Here is a 23,298-nt window from a genome sequence, read left to right as displayed (position 1 = left end):
TTCCAACAAGACAATGATACAAAACATAAAGCAAAATCTACAATGGAATGGTTCAAAAATAAACATATCCAGGTGTTAGAATGGCCAAGTCAAAGTCCAGACCTGAATCCAATCGAGAATCTGTGGAAAGAACTGAAAACTGCTTTTCACAAATGCTCTCCATCCAACCTCACTGAGCTCGAGCTGTTTTGCAAGGAGGAATGGGAAGAAATTTCAGTCTCTCGATGTGCAAAACTGATAGAGACATACCCCAAGCGACTTACAGCTGTAATCGCAGCAAAAGGTGGCGCTACAAAGTATTAACTTAAGGGGGCTGAATAATTTTGCACACCCAATTTTTCAGTTTTTGATTTGTTAAAAAAGTTTGAAATATCCAATAAATGTCGTTCCACTTCATGATTGTGTCCCACTTGTTGTTGATTCTTCACAAAAAATACAGTTTTATATCTTTATGTTTGAAGCCTGAAATGTGGCAAAAGGTTGCAAAGTTCAAGGGGGCCGAATACTTTCGCAAGGCACTGTACGTATGAGTAATGTCAGATATGTAAACATGATTAAAGTGGCATTATTTAATGTGACTAGTGGTTGGGTCTCAGTGTAGGCAGCAGCCTCTCTGAGTTAGTGATTGCTGTTTAGCAGTCTGATGACCTTGAGATAGAAGCTGTTTTTCAGTCTCGGTCCCAGCTTTGATGCACCTGTACTGACCTCGCCTTCTGGATGGTATTAGTTTGAACAGGCAGTGGCTCGGGTGGTTGGTGTCTTTGATCTTTTTGGCCTTCCTGTGACATTGGGTGCTGTAGGTGTCATGGAGGGCAGGTAGTTTGCCCCCGGTGATGCGTTGTGCAGACCGCACCACCCTCTGGGGTGCAGTTGCCGTACCAGGCGGTGGTATAGCTCAACAGGATACTCTCAATTGTGCATCTGTAAAAGTTTGTGAGGGTTTAGGGTGACAAGACAAATTTCTTAAGCATCCTGATGTTGAAGAGGCGCTGTTGCGCCTTCTTTACAACACTGTCTGTGTGGGTGGACCATTTCAGGTTGTCAGTGATATGTACGCTCAGGGACTTAACTTTCGACCTTCTCCACTGCTGTCCAACAACACATCTAATGCAATCACTTCAAACTGAAGATGGAAAGACTGCAAAACATTCACCTTATTCTAATTTACATTTCTTTGTACATATGCATAAAAATTATGCCAGCTGATTCATGTTTTCGACTTGCTGAGAAACGCTGCCTGCCTGTCTGTCTCGTCCTGACTCCCGACACGTTCATTATTATGGGACAGCTGGAGATCGAATTTGAGAATTGAAACAATGTTGCAAATGTCAGAGAGACAGACAGCAAGGTTTATACAAATCTCCGCTGTTGAAAACTAAATGTTAGTCTAAAAGTAATGTGTGATAATGTCTAGATGATTTTTATAGTAGAGATCAAGTTTCTAAATTGCTGGGCTGATGAGACAGTGGATTGCGCTGATGGAACAGAGTAAATAGGCATTTTATCAGATTTAGCCTGTGGTAACTTGTGGAATAGACACCTGCTGGAATGCAGTTTTAACCAATCAGCATTCAGGATTAGACCCACACGTTGTATAAACTTTGTATGAAATACACTATGATTACTACACAAATGCTGGACCGGGAACACAGAATGAATTAACATGAAACGAACACAACAGGAGAGTTAAATCTTTTGTCTTGCCCATTCACCCTCTGAATGGCACACACACAATCCATGTCTCAATTGTCTCAAGGCTTTAAAACCTTCTTTAACCTGTCTCCTCCCCTTCATCTACGCTCATTGAAGTGGACATCGATAAGGGATCATAGCTCTCACATGGATTCACCTGGTCAGTCTACGTCATGGAAAGAGCTGTTCCTAATGTTTTGTACACTCAGTGTTTATCTACTATATACTGTATATACTGCTGTTTTGGAGTTTGACTGACGGGGATGGAGTGCATATATATGTTCAGCTTACAATGAGGAACCCTATTGTGCTTACCTGAGGGGAGAAGCTGAAGCTCTGGGTGGAGTACATGGGAGGGTTATGACATTATTTTCTTGGCCAGTCTCATGATTGTTTGCTCATAAGCACAGTCTGCAGTGTAGAGCTACCTCACACCTACTGTATCACCTTCATGGCAGTCTGGACCAGGTGATTGATTTATTATTTTAAGGTAACTGACAAGTTGCCAAACCAGGCTGAAATGCCATAGGATAGAATGCTCTCTATGACAGCCTGGTAGAATAGGATCATGCCCTTCTGTTTGATTCCACAAACCCTGAACCTATGCAGAAAATAAAGGTGTTTTTGGACACTAGAGCATTTGTAAGAGTGGAGTACTGAGTATTGTCCATATTATGGACCACCACAGGTGAGTGGTCACCAACAGATCTAGGGTCAAAAAAACATTTACACAGTTTGCTGGACATTTAGGATGAGGTGGTGGTCATCACATCACTACACAAACCTTTGTATCTCTGACATATACACAGTAGTGTCAGTGTCTATAAATTAGACAGAGAATAGAAATATTATCAGAAAACTGGACAAAATAGTTATCAGGGTGTCTACTTGTACATTCATTTGTATACTGTGTGAATAGGATGGGTGAACTCTCAGCCTCTGGGGGGCACCTTCAATGACCTTGGGCTCCAGTTGGTCAGAAATTAGTGATACCACCTGATGGTATAGGGTTTGACTGACATCTGTCTGAGTTTACTGAAGAGGATGTGTGACTGCAAGATGTTAAATGCTGAACTAAAATTCACAAATAGCAGCCTTGGGGTTCTCCAGATGTTGCAGCATGAGATGCACTATGCTGAAGATTGCATCATCAGTGCCACGCTTGTATTTGTAAGAAAACTGATACAGGTCCAACAGTGTGTTTAGTCTGAGTGAAGCTTTACATACACCATGATCTTTTCAAGACAATTCATTACAATGGAGGACAGAGCAACAGGTATACAGTCTTTGTTTTCTTTGGGAGAAGGCTTTTGGGAAAGAGGGGTGATGATTGTTTTCTTTCACCGAGGTGGAACCGTGTGGGAATGTACAGACCTCTGAAAGACAGGGACCCAGGCAGGTGTAACTAAGGGAATGGCGCTGGCATGTATAGCGGCTGTTTTACGGGATCCTGACTAATTATGCTATTTTGTGTTGTTTTTTTTGCATTGATCTCAACTTGTTTTGTACACAATGCTTCTGTCATCATTTCCTATGACCAAAAACAGCTCCTGGACATCAGAACAATGATCACTAACCTTGGCAGCGAAGGACATACTGCTCAACCGGGACCAGGCCCTAATCCCTGACACTGAGAAGGGGAAAAGACGAGCTCCGTTCGAGATTATTCTATTAATGGGACCTGGATTACCATAACTCATGCGCTGACCAGCTGGCAAGTGTCTTCACTGGCATTTTCAAAGGATTATTCCACCAACTCCATGGGCCTTTTCTACAGACAGCATAGGTGTAATTTCCGCAGCCCCATCATTGGGCTCCTGAGTGACGCAGCGGTCTAAGACACTGCATCTCAGTGCTAGAGGTGTCACTACAGACCCTGGTCTGTACAGACCCTGATTCCAGGCTGTATCACAACCTGCTGTGATTGGGAGTCCCATAGGGCGGCGCACAATTGGCCAAAGCGTAGTTAGATTTTGGCTGGGGTAGGCCGTCAGTTTAAATTTGAATTTGTTCTTAACTGACTTGCTTAGTTCAATAAAGGTTAAATAAATGTACCTTATTGTAAACAAGGTGGAAGGAATGCTGAAATTACAGATAGCCTGAAAATACAAGGGGGCTGTCATTCATGGCATGGACAATATGTCTTCACATTAGGCTATTCATACAGCAGATAAACTCATACTCAGGGTTGTTGTTACTTGTGGCATCAAGTCAAAAAGGTGAAAAGTTTATACACCAACAGGTGTATTCGGCCATAAAACTTTGAAGAAGAAAATTATTAATGGGAAACGTGGGAAATGTAGTTTAGACACGGAGTCTGGGGTCGCCATCATCATGCGTGGTTTCCCCCCGATGTTCAGCCAGTGACGATATCAGCAGGCATTAGGTGTTTGTTTTACGAATAAGTACTAGAAGTAGATTTCTTTTTGTTTCTGTTGTCGTTTTATTTAGGCTTTTGCCAGTGTATTTGCTTCCCTTCATCGTCTCCGTTCGCGGAGATCTCAGAGGTAACGCTCGCTATTTGGTTAGTATGCTAAATTGGCATAATAGTTATTGCCAGCTACCATGCGGGGATAAACTATTTCGATATCTAACGTTAGCTAGCTGACAGGAAAAAGATACAATGACCTGACTGACCTTACCTATATTGTTTTTGATGCATTCCACAAGTGTACAGCGCACGGTAGCTAGCTACGCTAGTTGCTAACTCCCCTATATAGAAGGCCGATTTGGGCCTAAGTTTGGCCCGTAAGGCAGGGGGCTCGTTAAGCCTCAGGTTCGATCACTGAGGGGTAGGGCTCGCACAAGAAGTGTGTGTCAACGTCGTCATCTTTATAAGTGCAGTAAGAAGCTAGTCAGGTAACGTTAACAGTTTAATTTCGACGTAATGCCCGCTGACGTTAGTTATTTCGCTAGCTATTTCATTGTAGACGAACTACCGTAGCCGATCATTTGTCCCTACTAATAGTTTAGTGCGTAGCTAAAGAAGTTAGCTAGCTATCTCAGTTTCTGACATATCTCATACTACTAACGTTAGCTAGCTAGGCTTGTTTCTCTTTCCTGCTGCGAAGTGTTGTGGTATGGTACGTTGTAGTAGCTAGATAGTTAGTTGGTTACCTAGAAATTGTTGGGTTCAAAGGCAGGTCACTGTTTTTTTTACTAAACCGTAGCTAGCTATCGGTGACTATATTCTGTTCTACGAAGGTAGCTTTTGCAACGTTAGCTAGCAATCTGTTTTATTTAAGAAGTAAACATAATTTCAAATCCCAAATGTTTAACATAGATAAGCATTTGGGAGAATTGAAATTGTCATTGTCGTTTACTTCCTGAATTAAAACATTATTGACCCCAACCTTGCCAACTAGTTTATTTATTTTTAAGCTGTGTTTGACAGTGTGGCCTAGTTTGGAATCTCTTCTATATCATCAATATGGTTTATAGGGGAGGGTTATTATAATTACCTATTTGTGCATTGTACCTACCCAATACACTCCCATTTTAGTATTTATTGGCATGCCTAACTCCATAGTGCATGGCTTAAGATACTATGACCAACATTTTTTTACAACAGCATCGTGGTCAATTAATATTTTCAATTTTAGTTTACTTCCTAAATTGACCCCAACCCTGGTCTGCCAGCCTAACGTGGTTGATTTTTGTGACCTGGTTGTAGGCTATGTTTGTTTTGTTCGGGTCTGACGAATAGGCCTACTACCCTCAACCATTCCAGTTCCAATCATTTTAATACTCACACTTATCTGACCTTTGTCCTTTTCCCTCCCGGTCCACAGAGGAGCTATGTACAACGGCATTGGCCTGACCACACCGCGAGGCAGCGGCACTAACGGCTATGTGCAGCGTAACCTGTCGAGCGTGCGTGCAAAGCGGCCGCGGGACGAGCGCGGTGGCGAGCGGGACGAGAAGGACCGTGAGAGGCTGGAGAGCCAGCTGAACCGTCAGCCCAACGCAGAGATCCTGGAGCACCAGAGAAAGAGGCAGCTGGAGGTCAAGTGTGCAGAGCTGCAGGACATGATGGAAGAGCAGGGGTGAGAGCGAGCGAGGGATGGGTGGATAGGTGTAGGAGGGAGGGATGGGCAGACAGGGGGTGGGGTGGAAAGGAGAGAGGGGATTTAATTAAGCTGGCCCGGGTTGCACTGAGCTATGGCCCGTCACGTGACCGGACGAAGCCGGTGAGGTAGGTGTGCCCTACCCAAATTGAACGGTAATCTGCACCACTCTGTCATACTGTCAACAATGCTGCATGTTGAGTTGTTTATAAATATAAAATATATGTTCACATTTTCAAACTAGTTTCCATTGGGAAGGCAGATGAAGCAATCACTTTCGTATCCGACCACAGAATCATAAACATTACTCCACATGCTTAACCAACGTCACTTTTTTTGGGGAGGTGATGTTGGCCAGAGTGGGGCCCCTGGTTCAAGCCTGGGAAACAGCCCGGTTCCAAAACGAATGCAATCACTTTTCGCCCAGTGTAAACTCCAGGCAGGCGGGCCATTTTAATCAAATCCCCTCAGAAGGGGATGTGAGGGACAGAGATTTGGAGAGAAAGGGTGAAGATATGGGGTGCTGAAGGAGAGCGTTCGGTGTCTTAACTGCTGAGCCGTGTGTGTGTGTGTTGACAGGTACTCAGCTGAGGAGATTGAAGAGAAGGTGAACAGCTTCCGAATGATGCTGCAGGAGAAGCAGGAGCCGCCTTCAGCCCCTACCGAGAGACCATCGTAAGTACACACCACCACAGATCACTATAGAGTAGTGTGATCACTACGGACTAGTGACATTTCTACTGCAGACCACCACATGGCTGCACAAACTTTTAAATGAACTACAATCAAGCTTTATTTATATGGAACATTTCAGACAAGGGAAAAAAACTAAGAAAATCAATTAAAATAAAAACGGAAATATTTACTAAACAAAGTAAAATGATTAAAAAATAAAAGAATAACAAATAAATAAAAACTGAATGACTAAAAAGCACCCTAAGGAAAGTAAAGCTAAACATTTTTTTTTTAAGATTTCTTTTTAAAATGTCAAACGTTTCGACCGCCACAGGTTTTCAGGCAGGCTATTCTAATGGCTGGTGGCATAGTAACTAAAGGCTGCCTGGTCATGCCTCTTGGTCCTAGGCTTTGGGATTGTTAAAAAGTCAGTGCCAGAGGACCTGAGGGACCTACTGGGTACCTAACTTAAAAGCATGTCTGACATGTATTGGGATGCCAGTCATGGATTGACTAAAAAAATCTTAATCTTAAAATGTTTTAAAATTCACAGGCAGTCATTGCAGTGACCTTAAAACCGGTGTAATGTGTGCTCTCCATTTGGTCTTAGTCAGTACCCGTGCTGCAGCATTCTGTGTGTTTTGCAGTTGACCAATGGCTTTCTTGGGTAGACCAGACATTACAGTTGTCAAGCCTGCTTGTAATAAAAGCATGAATGTGTCTCTGTATCAGCCTGAGAGAGAAATAGCCGCACCTTGGCACTGTGTTCCTCAGGTGGTAAAAAACTATTTTGATCACATTCCTATTGTGTGATTTGAAATTGAAAATAACACCAAGGTATTTTACCTGGTGTATTACCTTTATTGCCCCTGAAAAAAATGTGCAACCAGATACATTCTGTGCTTTGGCTCCAAAAATAAGTACCTTTGTCTTGGAGCTAAAATCCTCAGGGACACAAATGGAAAGTTGTCTAGTCTGCGTAGCAGTGGAAATCCATGCTGTGCTTTCTGATAATGCTGCCAAGGGGTGATGTGTGGATAGACAGACCGGACCCAAAATCAAACCTTGTGGAACGCTGCCAAGTGATACGTAAACTCGGCAACAACTAAGACATAAACTGAAAAAGTTCCACGGAAATTTAATAATGTGTCCCTGAACAGGGGGGGGGTCAAAATCAAAAGTAACAGTCAGTATCTGGTGTGGCCACCAGCTGCATTAAGTACTGCAGTCCATCTCCTCCTCATGGACTGCACCAGATTTGCCAGTCCTTGCTGTGAGAAGTTAGCCCACTCTTCCATCAAGGCACCTGCAAGTTCCCGGACATTTCTGGGGGGAAGGGCTCAAGCCCTCACCCTCCGATCCAACAGGTCCCAGATGTGCTCAATGGGATTGAGATCCGGGCTCTTCGCTGGCTATGGCAGAACACTGGCATTCCTGTCTTGCAGGAAATCACGCACAGAACGAGCAGTATGGCTGGTGGCATTTTCATGCTGGAGGGTCATGTCAGGATGAGCCTGCAGGAAGGGTACCACATGAGGGAGGATGTCTGCCCTGTAAATGCACAGCATTGAGATCGCCTGCAATGATAACAAGCTCAGTCCGATGATGCTGTGACACACCAGACATTGACAGACCCTCCACCTCCAAATCGATCCCGCTCCAGAGTACAGGCCTCAGTGTAACGCTCATTCCTTTGACGATAAATGCGAATCTGACCATCACCCCTGGTGAGACAAAACCGTGACTCGTCAGTGAAGAGCAATTTTTGCCAGTCCGGTCTGGTCCAGCGACGGTGGGTTTGTGCCCATAGGTGACGTTTTTGCCGGTGATGTCTGGTTAGGACCTGCCTTACAACAGGCCTACAAGCCCTCAGTCCAGCCTCTCTCAGCCTATTGCGGACAGTAGCACTGATGGAGGGATTGTGCGTTCCTGGTGTAACTCGGGCAGTTGTTGTTGCAATCCTGTACCTGTCCCGCAAGTGTGATGTTCGGATGTACCGATCCTGTGCAGGTGTTTTTACACGTGGTCTGCCACTGTGAGGACGATCAGCTGTCCGTCCTATCTCCCTGTAGCTCTGTCTTAGGCGTCTCACAGTACGGACGTTGCAATTTATTGCCCTGGCCACATCTGCAGTCCTCATGCCTCCTTGCAGCATGCCTAAGGCACGTTCACGTAGATGAGCAGGGACCCTGGGCATCTTTCTTTTGGTGTTTTTCAGAGTCAGTAGAAAGACCTCTTTAGTGTCCTACGTTTTCATAACTGTGATCTTAATTGCCTACTGTCTGTAAGCTGTTAGTGTCTTAGCGACCGTTCCACAGGTGCATGTTCATTAATTGTTTATGGTTCATTGAACAAGCATGGGAAACAGTGTTTAAACCCCTTACAATGAAGATCTGTGAAGTTAATTTGTAAAAATCCAAATATCTTTGAAAGACAGGGCCCTGAAAAAGGGGTTTATTATCAACCTTCTCATCAGGTCTTGCCTGACTGATACCCAGACTGTTTATCTTATCTCTGAAATATGCCGCATACTCATCACATTTCGATGTGGAAGAAACTTCATATAGGATTTATCAGGCCACCTGGTCAAGAAGAGCAGTCTCAAATTTATTCTGATTCAGTGATCAAGTTAGAAAAGTTTCCTCAACTGGCATTGCTAATTGCCTTGTTATATATGCCAAGTTGCTCTCTCAGAATATCATAATGGACCTGCAACTTTGACTTTCTCCACTTCTGCTCTGCCTTTCTGCAAATTCTCTTAAATGTATTAGTTTCCTTAATCATCCAGGGGGCTCTCCAGTTGGATGTGACCTTTTTCAACTTTACTGGAGCTATGGCATTAATGGTTGCCCTTTAATTGCTATTAAAGTTGTCAACTAAATCATCACAAGAGGAAGGCAGAATAGGTGGAGTATTGTTCATACACTCAATAAAATCTTAGTGTTTCTTAATAATGCGTTCAGCATTACTCTGTTATGGGCAACAAGGTAGTCAGCTGAAGCAACGTCAACAATCGATGATAAGTCAATAGAATGCTCCTTGGTAATAATCAGGTCCAGAGTATGGCTGCGGTTATCTTTCGGCCCAGTAACATGTTGGATGAAGTCCATAAAGCTCAAAAGATTCAGAAATTCAATATCCTTGGAGTCACTCTTTGTCAACATGATTATTCAAAAGGCACTCGCACATCTATCTTTTTTGCGGGTGCATGGTAACAGTTGAATAAAATGAGAGAAAAGAAGAAACTCTAACACTGTTCTTGATAGTATCAATGCTCTTTAACTTCTTGACGCAACCCATCCCGTTAGCGGGATAATTGTCATCAACCACTGCTGAATTGCAGAGCGGCACATTCAAATAATATTACTAAAAATATTTATATTCATGAAATCACAGGTGCAATATAGCAAAACACAGTTTAGTTTTTTGTTAATCCACCTGTCGTGTCAGATTTTGAAAATATGCTTTACAGCGAAAGCAATCCAAGTGTTTGTGTAAATTTATCAATCACTAGACAAAACATTATGAACACCTAGCGTCAAGTAGCTTGGTCACAAATCAGAAAGCAATAAAATTAATCACTTATTGATCGCTTACCTTTGATCTTCGGATGTTTTCACTCACGAGACTCCCAGTTACACAATAAATGTTATTTTGTTCCATAAAGATTATTTTTATATCCAAAATAGCTCAGTTTGTTTGGCGCGCTATGTTCAGAAATCCACAGGCTCGAGCGGTCACGACAACGCAGACGAAAATTCCAAATAGTATCCGTAATGTCCACAAACATGTGAAACGTGTTTTATAATCCATCCTCAGGTTGTTTTTAAAATATATAATCGATAATATATCAACCGGCACTTTCTCTTTTTCAGTAGGAGAGGGAGAGTCAAAGCCTGCCCAACTGTGTTGCGGAAGCAAAACTCATGCGAACACCCAGCTATCCACTGACGCGACGTTATCTTTCTCGCTCATCTTTCAAAATAAAAGCCCGAAACTCAGTCTAAAGACTGACACCTTGAGGAAGCGATAGGAAAAGGAATAATAAGAAAAAGGTTAAAAAGCTTTACATATCGGCCTCACTGCCTTCGTCAGCTTTTTCAACGTGAATATTAAAATCACCCAACACAATGATTTTATCATAGTTCTCAAGGACAATAGTACAGAGAAATCGGTAAAGAAAGTGGGGCAGTGCTTTGGTGGCCTACACATGGTTATGGCCAGCACTGGTGGCTAAAATTTAAACAGTATAGCATGCTGCTCGAAAGACCCAAAGTCGCCAAATGAAATGTCCTTACAGCTGAGAGCATTAGTGAAAATAGATGCTGTCTCCACCCTTTTTCCCTTTTCTGATAGAGTATGAAAAGCTGTAGTCTGGGGGGGAAGCTTCAATATGGCCGTCGACTGTAGTGCCGCTCTTGTTTCAGTGAGTAACATGCAATCAACTTTGCGGTCTGTAATGTAAGAGGTTATTCACGAGAGAGGTTTTACTAGTGATTGCATTTAACCTCTTTAGGGTATGTGGAACGCTAGCGTCCCACCTGGCCAACATCCAGTGAGATTGCAGAGTGCCAAATTCAAATACAAAAATACTCATTATTACATTTCAGAAAAGATACATCTATTTTACATTGGTGTCATATTTCAAAAATGCTTTACGGCGAAAGCATACCTTACAATTATTTGAGAACATAGCCCAGCAGACAAATCATTACAAACAGTAACCAGCCAAGTGGAAGAGTTACACAAGTCAGAAATAGAGATAAAATTAATCACTTACCTTTGATGATCTTCATATGTTTGCACTCAGAAGACATTAATTCAATAAATGTTCCTTTTGTTCGATAGTCTCTCTTTATATCTGAAAACCGTTTTGTTCGCACGTTTTCTTCAGTAATCCACAGGCTCAAACGCAGTCACAACAGGTAGACAACAAATCCAAATTGTATCCGTAAAGTCAAACGATGTTTATATTCAATCCTCAGGTTGTTTTTGTGCCTAAATAACCTATAATATTTCAACCAGACAATAACGTCGTCAATATAAAAGGTAAACCAGAAAGGCACTCTCTCTGGTCGCGCGCATGAAAAAAGCTCTGACATGGCAGAGTCCACTCATTCAGACTGCTCTTACTCCCTCATTTTTCAGAATACAAGCCTGAAACAATTTCTAAAGACCGTTGACATCTGGTGGAAGGCATAGGAACTGCAATTTAAGTCAATGGATACTGTAATGGCATTGAATAGAAAACTACACCCCAAAAAAATGTCTTACTTCCAGAATGGATTTTTCTCAGGTTTTCGCCTGCCAAATCAGTTCTGTTATACTCAGACATTATTTTAACAGTTTTGAAAACTGTTAGAAAACACTATCTGAATCTACTAATTATATGCATATCCTATCTTCTGGGCCTGAGTAGAAGGCAGTTTAATTTGGGCATGCCTTTCATCCAAAAATCCAAATGCTGCCCCCTACCCTAGGAGAAGTTAAGATGTGTGGGCCACTCTTCACCTGGGCCATCTGCCTAGAGGTAACCAATGGAGCAACAACAAAATTATCGTTACAGCCATGTTTTCTGACAGTATCCAATCTATCAGACTGGTAGGAGATGAGTTTGTATAAACTCACTGGAAAGCAGATAAAGGAACATAAATTAGGTTGCTCGCAATAACCAAAGTGGCCATTTCTATGAGAGTTGATATGGTTTCCAAGTCCTCTATTGCTTATTCTAACAAGGAGAACTGGAGTACTACCAGACCCTGTCTTGTCAGTCTCTAAAACAGTTTGCAATGTTGCTGGAAATTGGAACCTCTGCGCTTAGGGGTAATCATATCTCTTTTAAAAAGTGCTGGTTGCACCCACAAAAAGACATGCTTGTCATTGCAAAGTTTCTTCAGGTGCTCGTTTAGGGCAAAGAGTCGGCTGAAAAGTTCCAAACCCCTTCGGTAGCTCGGGAGGGGGCCAGAGAATTATCTAACCTGTGCCAGCGAGGGTCGTAAAGATAAACTCCTAAAATGAAGGTTGTTTAAACTAGAGGGTGACCGATTTCTGATTTTTCAACGCCGGACCAAAAAAAGCCATTAACGATTAATCTGACGATTTAAAAAAAAAAAAAAGAGAGAGAGAGATGGGGATGCCATCCGTTAGATAGATATATCTAAGTCTATATATATTTATTTTTTAATTTAATCTTTATTTTACTAGGCAAGTCAGTTAAGAACAAATTCTTATTTTCAATGACGGCCTAGAAGAGTGGGTCAACTGCCTGTTTGGGGGCAGAACGACAGATTTTGTACCATGTCAGCTCGGGGATTTGAACTTGCGCTCACCCCGCTAACTGGCTAGCCATTTCACATCGGTTACACCAGCCTAATCTCGGGAGTTGATAGGCTTGAAGTCATAAACAGCGCAATGCTTGAAGCATTGCGAAGAGCTGCTGGCAAAATGCACGAAAGTGCTGTTTGAATGAATGCTTACGAGCCTGCTGGTGCCTACCATCGCTCAGTCAGACTGCGCTGTCAAGTCATAGACTTAATTATAACACAATAACACACAGAAATATGAGCCTTAGGCCATTAATATGGTCGAATCCGGAAACTATCATTTCGAAAACAAAACGTTTATTCTTTCAGTGAAATACCGAACTGTTCCGTATTTTATCTAACGGATGGCATCCCTAAGTCTAAATATTGCTGTTACATTGCACAACCTTCAATGTTATGTCATAATTACGTGTAATTCTGGCAAATTAGTTCGCAATGAGCCTGGCTGCCCAAACTGTTGCAAAGAACGCAAGAGAAGTGACACAATTTCACCTGGTTAATATTGCCTGCTAACCTGGATTTCTTTTAGCTAAATATGCAGGTTTAAAAATATACTTCTGTGTATTGATTTAAAAAAAGGCATTGATGGTTAGTTATGGTTAGTTACATGTTGGAGCAACGACAGTCCTTTTTCGCGAATGCGCACCGCATCGATTATATACAATTCAGGACACGATAGATAGACTAGTAATATCATCAACCATGTGTAGTTATAACTAGTGATTATGATTGTTGATTGTTTTTTATAAGATAAGTTTAATGCTAGCGAGCAACTTACCTTGGCTTCTTACTGCATTCGCGTAACAGGCAGGCTCCTCATGAGGAGCGTTGTACTAGTTAACCGTAAAGTTGCAAGATTGAATCCCTGAGCTGACAAGGTAAAAATCTGTCATTCTGCCCCTGAACAAGGCAGTTAACCCACGTTCCTAGGCCGTCATTGAAAATAAGAATGTGTTCTTAACTTCTTATGGCTGCAATCCCGTTAACGGGGGCGATTTGACAACAACCAGTCAAAGTGTAGGGCGCCATTTTCAAAACATCAAATCTCATAATTAACATTCCTTAAACATACGTGTCTCATACCATTTTAAAGCTATTCTAGTTGTTAATCCCACCAAAGTGTCCGATTTCAAATATGCTTTTCATCAAAATCACTACAAACGATTGTTAGGTCTCCACCAAACCACAATAAGCACAGCCATTTTACAGCAAAATATAGCATTCACAAAAAACAGAAATGGAGATAATTCAAGGTTAGTGATGAATTTTATCTTCATCAGATGACATTCATAGGACTTCATGTTACACAATACATGCATGTTTTGTTTGATAAAGTTCATATTTATATAAAAAAAATCTGAGTTTACATTGGCTATTTAGATTAACTAGTTCCAAAACCATCAAGTGATTTTTGCATAGCTACATCGTTTCAACAGCAATACTCATCAGGTCCTTCCCCTGTGAACGCACATAGTGAAAGCATGGTCAACTCGTGGCAGTGGTGACTATTTCCTGTCTCATTCGACCTCCCTTCACAGTAGTCATCAGACAAAGTTCTATTGACTGTTGACATCTAGTGGAAGGTGTAGGAAGTAAAAACTCATCCATATCTCGCTGTAATTTCAATGAGCTTGGTTAAAAATCTGCCACTTCCAGAAAAAATACAAACAGGAAGTGGAATTTCTCAGGTTTTTGCCTGCAATATGAGTTCTATTATACTCAGACATAATTCAAACAGTTTTAGAAACTTCTGAGTGTTTTCTATCCAATACTAATAATAATATGCATATATTAGCAACTGATACTGAGGAGCTGGCTGTTTACAATGGGCACCTTTTCATCCAAGCTACTCTACGGCCCCTGCAGCCATAAAAAGTTAACTGACTTGCCTAGTTAAATATTTCCGATTGTTTTGAAAACTAATCTCTCACCATCGAGCTGCCCACAATGATTGTGAATCTGATAGGGAAACGACCTACTGAACTGTGATGGCTGTGGGGGAGGGTGCCACTGGGCCCAGCATGCTTTTGGTATACACCCATGGTCCGTGCTGACTGCTAGGTCCGTCTGAAGCGGGGCAAAGCTGTTTGCTAGCTGGATTGGATCTTCTCAGATAGTTGGGTGGCCAGACTGCCTCCCCGATCTCCTCCACCTGTGTACAGTCTCCCATGGGCCGCGGAGTTGAGCTTCACATCTGTCCGTTGGATTGGGACAGATCAACGCCGCCCGACTCATAATTAGCTTTGCTATAGGAGGCATTTAAAACATATTTGGTTTGCCTGGGTTACAGCGAGGTTGGTGTACTTAGAAAGCAGATGTTTCTTTTCTCGCAGCCGAGCTAACAGCAGGAGGATCTCTTCCCTAAGATGTTTGATGGTGGTGCATTTAGGGCAAGACAAATCCCTGTCCATTTTCCAGTTCCACCTTATATTCATCTTGTGATTGTGTGGAAATCATCTCACACCTGAAGCATTTGAGCCCAGCCATGAATGAAAACACTGGTGGGCTAGCACGGCCAACGTTTGCCTGCTCCGTTTTCATGATGGCTAGCAGCTAACTGGAATCCGGGACAGACATTTTTGGTACCAGCCGTAAAAGCTGATTGTGTCACGAAATCAGTAGTAATACAAACTTTAGCTATGATTTTTTTAAAATGATTTAATCAAATATTTCATAACAGTGTACACTGTTCTGTTGTGCGCTCTGATGTCTGTTGCTCTGATGACGTTGCTGGCCATTGAACAAGGTGGTGAAACACCACTGTTCCTCTCTTTGGGGAGTAACCAAGCGTGACAACAATAGGACCTATTGAACAATGGTCCCCCCCCCCCTCCTTCAGGGCGACAGAGACTCACGCCCTGGCTGCAGCCAATCAGCAGAAGAACGACCGGCTAAAGGCAGCGTTCGGCATCGCCACTGACTACGTAGACGGCTCCTCCTTCCACCCGGAACGCAAGGAGCGAGAGAAGGAGAAGAGGGAGCAGGAGAGGCTGGAGAAAGAGAAGCAGCAGAAATACGTGTGAGTCGAGGGGGGGGGGGGTTCTCCTAGCTAGACTTACTCGTGTAACTCTAATTTTCCTTTGTTTATCTGTTACTTACCATCTCTTTCTCTCCCCCTCCGTCTCTCTCTCAGGCTGGTAGAAGAGTCAGAGGACTCGGACTCACCAGCCCGAAAGCAGAGCCGTAAGAAGAAGAAAAGGAAGAAAAACAAGAACAGAGACAGGTGAGGGAAGGGAGAAAGTCCTATTTTGTGTGCATGCGTAAAAATAATGCATAGCATGTTTGATTGACAGATCACTTTACTCTCTTCTTCAGCTCAGAGAGTCCCTCGCCCTCTCCGACACGGGTGAAAACTAAAAAAAGGAAAAAGAAAAGGTTTCCATAAATTTTTTTCTCCATTTTGCAGACAGTGAATGGATTTAATGTCCAGTGTAGTTTCATAACATTGGTATTGTTATTTCAGAACATCTAAATTGTAGTGGATCAGAACCTCTTGTGTAAGGGATGTGCTAGCTTTTAGTTTGCTAGCGAGGACTCATACTGAGCACCTCTGAATATAATTTGCCTACTGATTTTTACGTGGAGAATCACGTGAAAAAAATTACATCTACAGCGGGCGTTCCCCCCCAAAACAAAGCATGCTGAACGATCAACAGACAAACGCTAGATTCACATTCGGTGTGATGTGTGCGAGCCTTTTACCTTTTTCAGCTTAATGAACAAAGACTTTGTTCTCTGTTCTAGGGACAGGCTAGAAAAAAAGGGTGACAAAGACAGGTGGGTCCTACAGAAAGTGGTTCATAGTGTGTGTGTGTGTGTGTGTGCGCGTGTGCGCGTGCTAAAATACTTTGTTTGTTTCTCCTCTCAGCTCCTCAGACGAGAAGCAGGGGTCCAAGAAAAAACTCAAGAGAAGTGAAAATGAGACTCCGCCCCAGGGTAAGACACGGCGCCATAGGAGTGGGTCCTCAAGCTCTGCTCACAGGTACTTCCAGGTCACCAGAGGTCATGACTCACAATTTGGGGTTGTAACCTCCCCTAAATTCCCAGGTTTTCCACAAATCCTCGTTGAAGTTACCGAAAATGTGCAACCACACTCACATAGTTACTCAATTCCTAGTCATTCAATAACTTAAAAGTCAAGGCAGAGTTTTGAGTTGCACCCCATGCTGTTATTCCATCTCTCATGCCTTGTCTCCATTTGATCAGCCAATCCCCTCCCCTGCTGAGAGAGAGGCAGCAGACCCAGCCAGTCAAGAGAGCAGAAGAGGGGAGAAAGGGGCTGGCTCCTGACAGGAGGGGTTGTAGTCGTGAGGACGGGAGTCTACAGCGTCCGGGAGGCAGAGTGGTAAGACCACCTGTGATTGGTCCGGTGACCAGATCTCTCTACTATTTCAAAACCTTCTCTCCTGTTTTGTGACAATTCTGCATAATCAATGGCCTTCAGCACTCTCACTCATTCTCCTTTTTCCTCTCACCTCACTCTCCTTACCTCCTTCTCTCACTCTCAGAGATCTCCCAGGTATCACAGCTCCCCTGAACGCCGACTGAGGGCAAACAAGGAACAGGAGAAGGATCGACTGAAGGACAAAGAGAAAAAAAGAGAGAAGGAGCGTGAGAAAGTGAAGCCTACAAGAAAGAGACACGACTCCTCTTCCCCCTCTCCTCCTCGACTGGAACGAGAGAAAGCCAGGCGCGACAGAAGTGGAGAGAGAGAGCGAGAGAAGGATAGAGGAAATCAGAGATCAATGTTGCAGAGGAGCAGAGACGACTATTCATCCCCCTCTCCACCCCCGAAACAACCGGACACCAGGAAACAGAGGAGCGGAAAGGAGGACAAACCACAAAGACGAGACTCCTCTGTGTCTCCATCACGAGAAAAAGAGGGAGCAAGGAGTGGAGAGGGGGAGCGAGGAAAGGAAAGAAATGTCCCCCCCCGAGCCCCAGCTGACAGAGAGAGGGGGAGAGGGAATGAGAAAGGACCTCTCCCTAGTCAGAAAAGCGATGGAGGGAGGGGTAGAAACTCATCCCGCGACTCCACATCCCCTGTCCCTCAATCACCTCTCGCCAATGGACGACAGAAAGAAAGGGAGCGTGAGGGAAGGACAGAGAACGAGTGGAAACCGGAGGAGAGGGGTAAAGGGAGGGAGAGGGAATTGAACGAAGAGAGGCAGAAACAAGAAGAGCGGAGGAAGCAGGACAGTGAAAGGGAAAAAGAGAGAGAGCGAGACCGAGATGGAGGGAGAGAGCGCGAGAGATCTGGCAGATTGTCTTCTACTCAACAACATCCATCTATCTGTTTGTCTGAAGACCTCCCCGTGGAGCGAGTTGGGGAGAGGGGGACAGTCGAGAGGGAGCGAAAAAGGCAAATTGAGGAGGAAACCAGGCGGGAGAACAGAGACCAAAGCCTGTCGGAAAAGGAGCAAGACAAGGATAAGCCAAAAGCGAAGGAAAGCAGCAGCAGTAGCAGCGGGAGTGACAGCGACAGTTCTTCCTCATCCTCCTCTGGCTCATCATCTTCTTCATCCTCCGACGAGGGAGGGAAGAAAAAGGGAACCATGGCGAAGAGCAGCCCGGCGAAGAAAGCCCTCCCCTCCCTCATCGCTCCTCCCGCCGTAGGTGCCGCCTTCCAGAGGTATCTGGCCAATGGGGACAGAGGGAGCGCTTCGGAGAGTGACGAACAGAGAGCTATAGGGAGAGAGAAGGAACGTGAGAGAACGGGAGGAGGGGACATGGTCATGCTCTCTGAAAGGGAAAACCCGCCCCCTGCCGCCCAACGCCCCCCTGCTGCCGAACGCTCCCCCCACAGACAGCGAGAAGGAGCGAGGGAGGGGACAGGAGAGGTACAGCCCAACGGAGGTAGAGAGCTCCAGCCCTCCACCCTCTCCTCCCAGAAGAGGAGCCCTCCAATGCAGTGGCGAGAGGTACGCCCCCACTGAAGTGGAAAGAGAAAAGGAGCGGGAGAAGGAGAGAGAAGGAGGGGTAAAGAGCCAGGCCAGGAGGGCAGAGAGGCACAGCCCCTCTGAGCAGGAGTGGGAGAGGAAGAGTGCGCCCTCCCAAAAAGCCCCTGCAATAGCAGTTGTCCCGCGGCCCTCCCCCCCTCGCCGCACCCCCCCACGGCAGTACCAGGACCACCCCAAACGCTCCCCCAGCCCTCGACGACAAGCCAGCACCCGGAGAGCCTCGCCTCCTACCCGCTCCCCGACTCGCGCCTACGCACCACGGCGGAGCCGCAGCCGGGAGCTAGAGCACAACCGAGAGAGGCAGAGAGCGAGGGATAGAGGGGGAGGGATTGCTCCAGAGACAGAGGAGCCAGGAGGAGCAGGTCGAGGAGCCCCAGAAGACGCAGTCCCCTCTACAGGTACGACCAGGACCTATTCACAACAAATCAAACACAACTCAACTATACACACATCAAACATCACACACAGTGGGGCAACTTCCTGCGTACATAAATCAATAATAACTCAATTCAAATCTGCCAAGACCTCAGAATGCCAAACCAGATTCTAAATTGTTTATTTAATTTGTGTATTTATTTTCTCGTCCCTCAGGTCTCGGCGATCCCCCTCTCCCATTCGAGGAAGTAGAAGCAGCCTCTCGCTATCCAGAGAAAGGCGGAGAGACCAGGAGAGAGAGAAGAATAGAGAGCTGGAGAGAGCGAGGGAAAAAGAGCGGCAACGTGAAAAAGAGCAAGAGAGGCGAGAGCGTCAACCTATTAAAGAAGTCCCCCCACCCCGTCGCTCTTCCTCTTCTGGTTCTTCTTCCTCATCCCCCTCTCCGGCCCGAGAGAGGAAGGAGCTGCCTGTAGAAAAAGTGATGAAACCAACGGTGGAGAAAGACCGAGGAAGTGATAGAGACGAACGAGAAAAAGGGGGAGACAGAGGAAGGAAGGCTCGTTCCATACCCTCACCGCTCCACTCCAAGGAGACCAGTCCCCTTCCCAGCCAATCAGAAATCAGAGCCCACCCCAAAGAAACACGTCACTCTGACCCACCCCACTTCAGGTCGCCACAGGCCCTCAGCCATTCAGAGACCAGAGTATCTCTACGAGACACCTCGAGGACCCAATCTCCTCTCCCCTCACGTAGCGCTACCGTTCCCTCAGACCGACCAGTCAGGACTGAAAACGGTGTGAGCGAGAAGGGGCCCAAAGAGAAAAAGAAAGGAAAGTTAGGCAGCCCCAGCTCTTCATCTTCTTCTTCTTCCTCCTCCTCATCTTCCTCTTCATCAGACAGTTCTGACTCTGATGCAGAGCAAGGAAAAGCGTAAGGAGGGGTGTTAAATGATTGACATGTTTTACATTTGGATCACATTGTAGATAGAAATGCCGTAAATGGAGCTGACATGATTCCTCTCTTTACAATATCTCCCTCTCTCTCTCCCAGAGTTGACAGGATAACGGCTGCCCATAGCTCCTCCTCCTCCTCCTCCTCTTCTGAAAGTGAGAAGGAAGACAAGAAAAAGTGGTAACCAAAAAGACTAGGACCACCAGAATTGATGTTGACATAATGTTAACTATTTGTCATAGATCTATTATTTCCATTGGTTCTTTACCCAGAACTCATATAATGTAATGTTTCTAGTTATGGAAATGACAATATTATCTATTACCTAATGTTATTCAAAAAGTCTGGAATATTTCTGTAACATACAGGAACCAGTTGATATTTGACACCCCTGTCATCTTTTCCAGCCCAGCGCCACCTCAAAGAGTGCCAGCTGATTCGCTGAGAGACTCTCGCTCCCTCAGCTACTCTCCACCCAGACAGAGGCGACCTGCACATTCTCCACCCACACGCAGGTCAGTAGTCAACTAGCCAATTTGAAGGCAAACATATTTTTCTGTGTTCCTATAGGACAAAACAGACTAATCTTTAAAATGATTGACTCCAACAGAAGGTACAGGTTTTGAGAAATAAAGTACATGTAAATGTACTTGCTACAACAGGTGATTTTCACCTTGCCATCTTAAGATGTATGCACTAATTGTCTGTCGCTCTGTATAAGAAGTCTGCTAAATGACTAAAATGTAAACAAACTATTCTAGCAACTACTGTGTATGTAAATAATTATTGTGGAGTTATCAGTACTGATTGTATTGGGTTATTCTCCCCCTCTTTTCTAGGAGTGGCAGCAGACAGTCCCCAAGCCGATCGCCAAGCAGTAGGAGAAGAAAATGATCCTTCGCTCTGAAGTGTAACTGCCACTTTACCTCCCCCTTCCTCCATCCAAACACTTCTGGACTGGATTGAACTGGACTGTATCATTTGGATATTAAAGGGAGGGCAAGTTAAGGACATTTGATCTGTGAATGACTGAGTGAATTAAGCTTTGTTGTTGATTCTGTGGCAGGAGGATAGCACCACAGGAAGAAAACGTTGGCAGAATTTGAAACCCAACAGAGACCAAGAGGTCTGCTTTTAGTCAAGGGGTTTTGTACATTTTGTTTTATGCTGTACTGTAAGGAAGAAATGTAACTGTAAATGGTAGGTGGAAGAGCCCATGGTAGGAAAGTTAAGCACAGAGGCTTTCCAGACTCGAAACACTGTGTGCACACCCACACAGTCATATTCAATTATCTCAAAACAACAAAGTAACATTCACTGTGCATTTTCTTCCCCTCTGTATTTGTGTTGATCAACATGTAGATATGACCTATCTGTGTTTTGGTTATCGCTGAATTATGTGATGTTTCCATGTTGATTAGAAACTGCAACTCATGGTTTGTTTCTCTTTGAAAATAATGAATAATAATAAAACGTATCATTTCTGTTGGCAGTGATTAATTTTCAACCATTCAATTGTTTGTAAGTAATCTCTGCAACATTGAACTAAAATTTCGTGCCATTAAATGCGTCTGTCCATAACGGATTCATTTGTAAGTAAAAACAAGTGCAATCGCTAACCAGGTTTCCATCCAACCTTTTAATGCGAGTTAAGTACATGACAGGCCTGATGGAAACAACATTTGTTGGTAAACTTTCCAAGTGTAGTGGGAACGCTTTTATGCACAAATATCGATATATCTAAGTAAACTTGGGAGTCAGGAGAACGTGTTGTCGGCTCGCTACGACTAGCCGCAATCATCGCGCAGGGTGTAATTGCTGCATGCAATTATGGGCATGTACAGGAAACCCTCTATATTTAGGTTTGTCCATTTTTAATGTTGGACAGGCGGGGGCAGTACAGTAAGTGGTGTTAAAGCACAATAACGTTGGATGTCAGCCACCGCTAAACTCCATAGAAGGAGTGCACTGTTTTCCCGCAGCAGTATGGGGGGTGATGAAGGTTATACATAATACTCGTGAAGCTACTGATACCTCTCACGAAGTCACCTAAAGTTCCGCCATGAATTAACATCGACTGTCAAAGGAGACAAGTTTTTTTCTAAGGCGTCAAACTTCCGACACGTTCACGTCCTGTAGACGTAGCGTTCACGTCGCGTAACGTGTCAGTTTGGGTGTAAGTTCATGGACGAGCTTACCGTGAACGCCTTAACGTCTACGTGTTTTTGGTCACGTGTTAGTTTAGTTTATTATTATAGATCTCACCATTAACCATGTACATGATTTTGTAAAAAAAAAAATATATTAATTGCCAGAGTAATCTGATCAATTTCATTAGCCCTTCATTAGCAATTATATTATTTTAGCTAAATCGACAATCACCTCAATACAAAAATGATTAGGCTAGTTGATATCACAGCCAGCCACCATTACTGTGTAGATATGCCTATTTCTCACATCAATACAGACACAAGGGCACCATTGTTGGAGGTAGCCCTACTCAGAAACAAGAGGTAGCCTTGGTCTCTAGTGGCGCATTAAAAACAACTTGGAAGTCAGCAATCTCTGACTTCCGACTTCAGTGAGTTCAAGACAACTGGGAACTCTGGAGAAAAAGGAAAAACGAGCTACCTGGGATTTTTAAATATTTTTTAACAGTCATCCAACTCGGAATTCCAATTCCGAAACTCTGTCATCTTTCTCTGGTTTGACCTCTTTTTCCCCACTTCCCAGTTTACCGGATTAACAGACACAATCACTGCCACCATGCAATCCTTAGGCTATACATATATGTGGAGATGTCTTATGGTTAGAAGCAGGGTTTGAATTGAGGGAGTATGTGATACTGTTTATGATATCTGGAAATGTGCATGTACATCCTGGCTCATCTACAGTTGCTAGCCCCAATTCTGACTTGTGCTCTGATATCTGCTTCACTGATTTCTGCTCTCATAAAAGCCTGGGTTTTCTGCACATTAACACTAGAGGCTTATTATATAAAATGGATCAATTGAAAGTTTGGGTTCACTGCTCCAATCCAGATGTGTTGGTCATTGCTGAGACGTGGTTAAGAAATAGTGTTTTGAATACTGATGTTAACCTTTCTGGTTATAACTTTTTTTTCGGAAAGACAGATTTCCAAAGGTGGGGGAGTGCCAATATTTCCCAAGGATCACCTTCAGTGACTTTCAAATAGCTCTTTGTTGACTGTTGCTGGGTGCTACCGTCCTCCATCAGCACCGGCCTGTACCCTAA

At 44.0% G+C, this 23,298-nt stretch overlaps 1 pseudogene; it reads left to right on the top strand.

The window, feature by feature from the left end:
- The first annotated feature begins 3,976 nt into the window (after positions 1 to 3,976).
- On the top strand, positions 3,977 to 21,532 carry LOC135556096 (serine/arginine repetitive matrix protein 2-like; annotated as a pseudogene).
- The last annotated feature ends 1,766 nt before the right edge of the window (positions 21,533 to 23,298 follow it).

Source organism: Oncorhynchus masou, chromosome 15, assembly GCF_036934945.1.
Source record: "Oncorhynchus masou masou isolate Uvic2021 chromosome 15, UVic_Omas_1.1, whole genome shotgun sequence".
Classification (NCBI taxonomy): Eukaryota; Metazoa; Chordata; class Actinopteri; order Salmoniformes; family Salmonidae; genus Oncorhynchus; species Oncorhynchus masou.
Note: the sequence above shows the minus strand (reverse complement) of the source record. Positions and strands in the feature narration are given on the sequence as shown.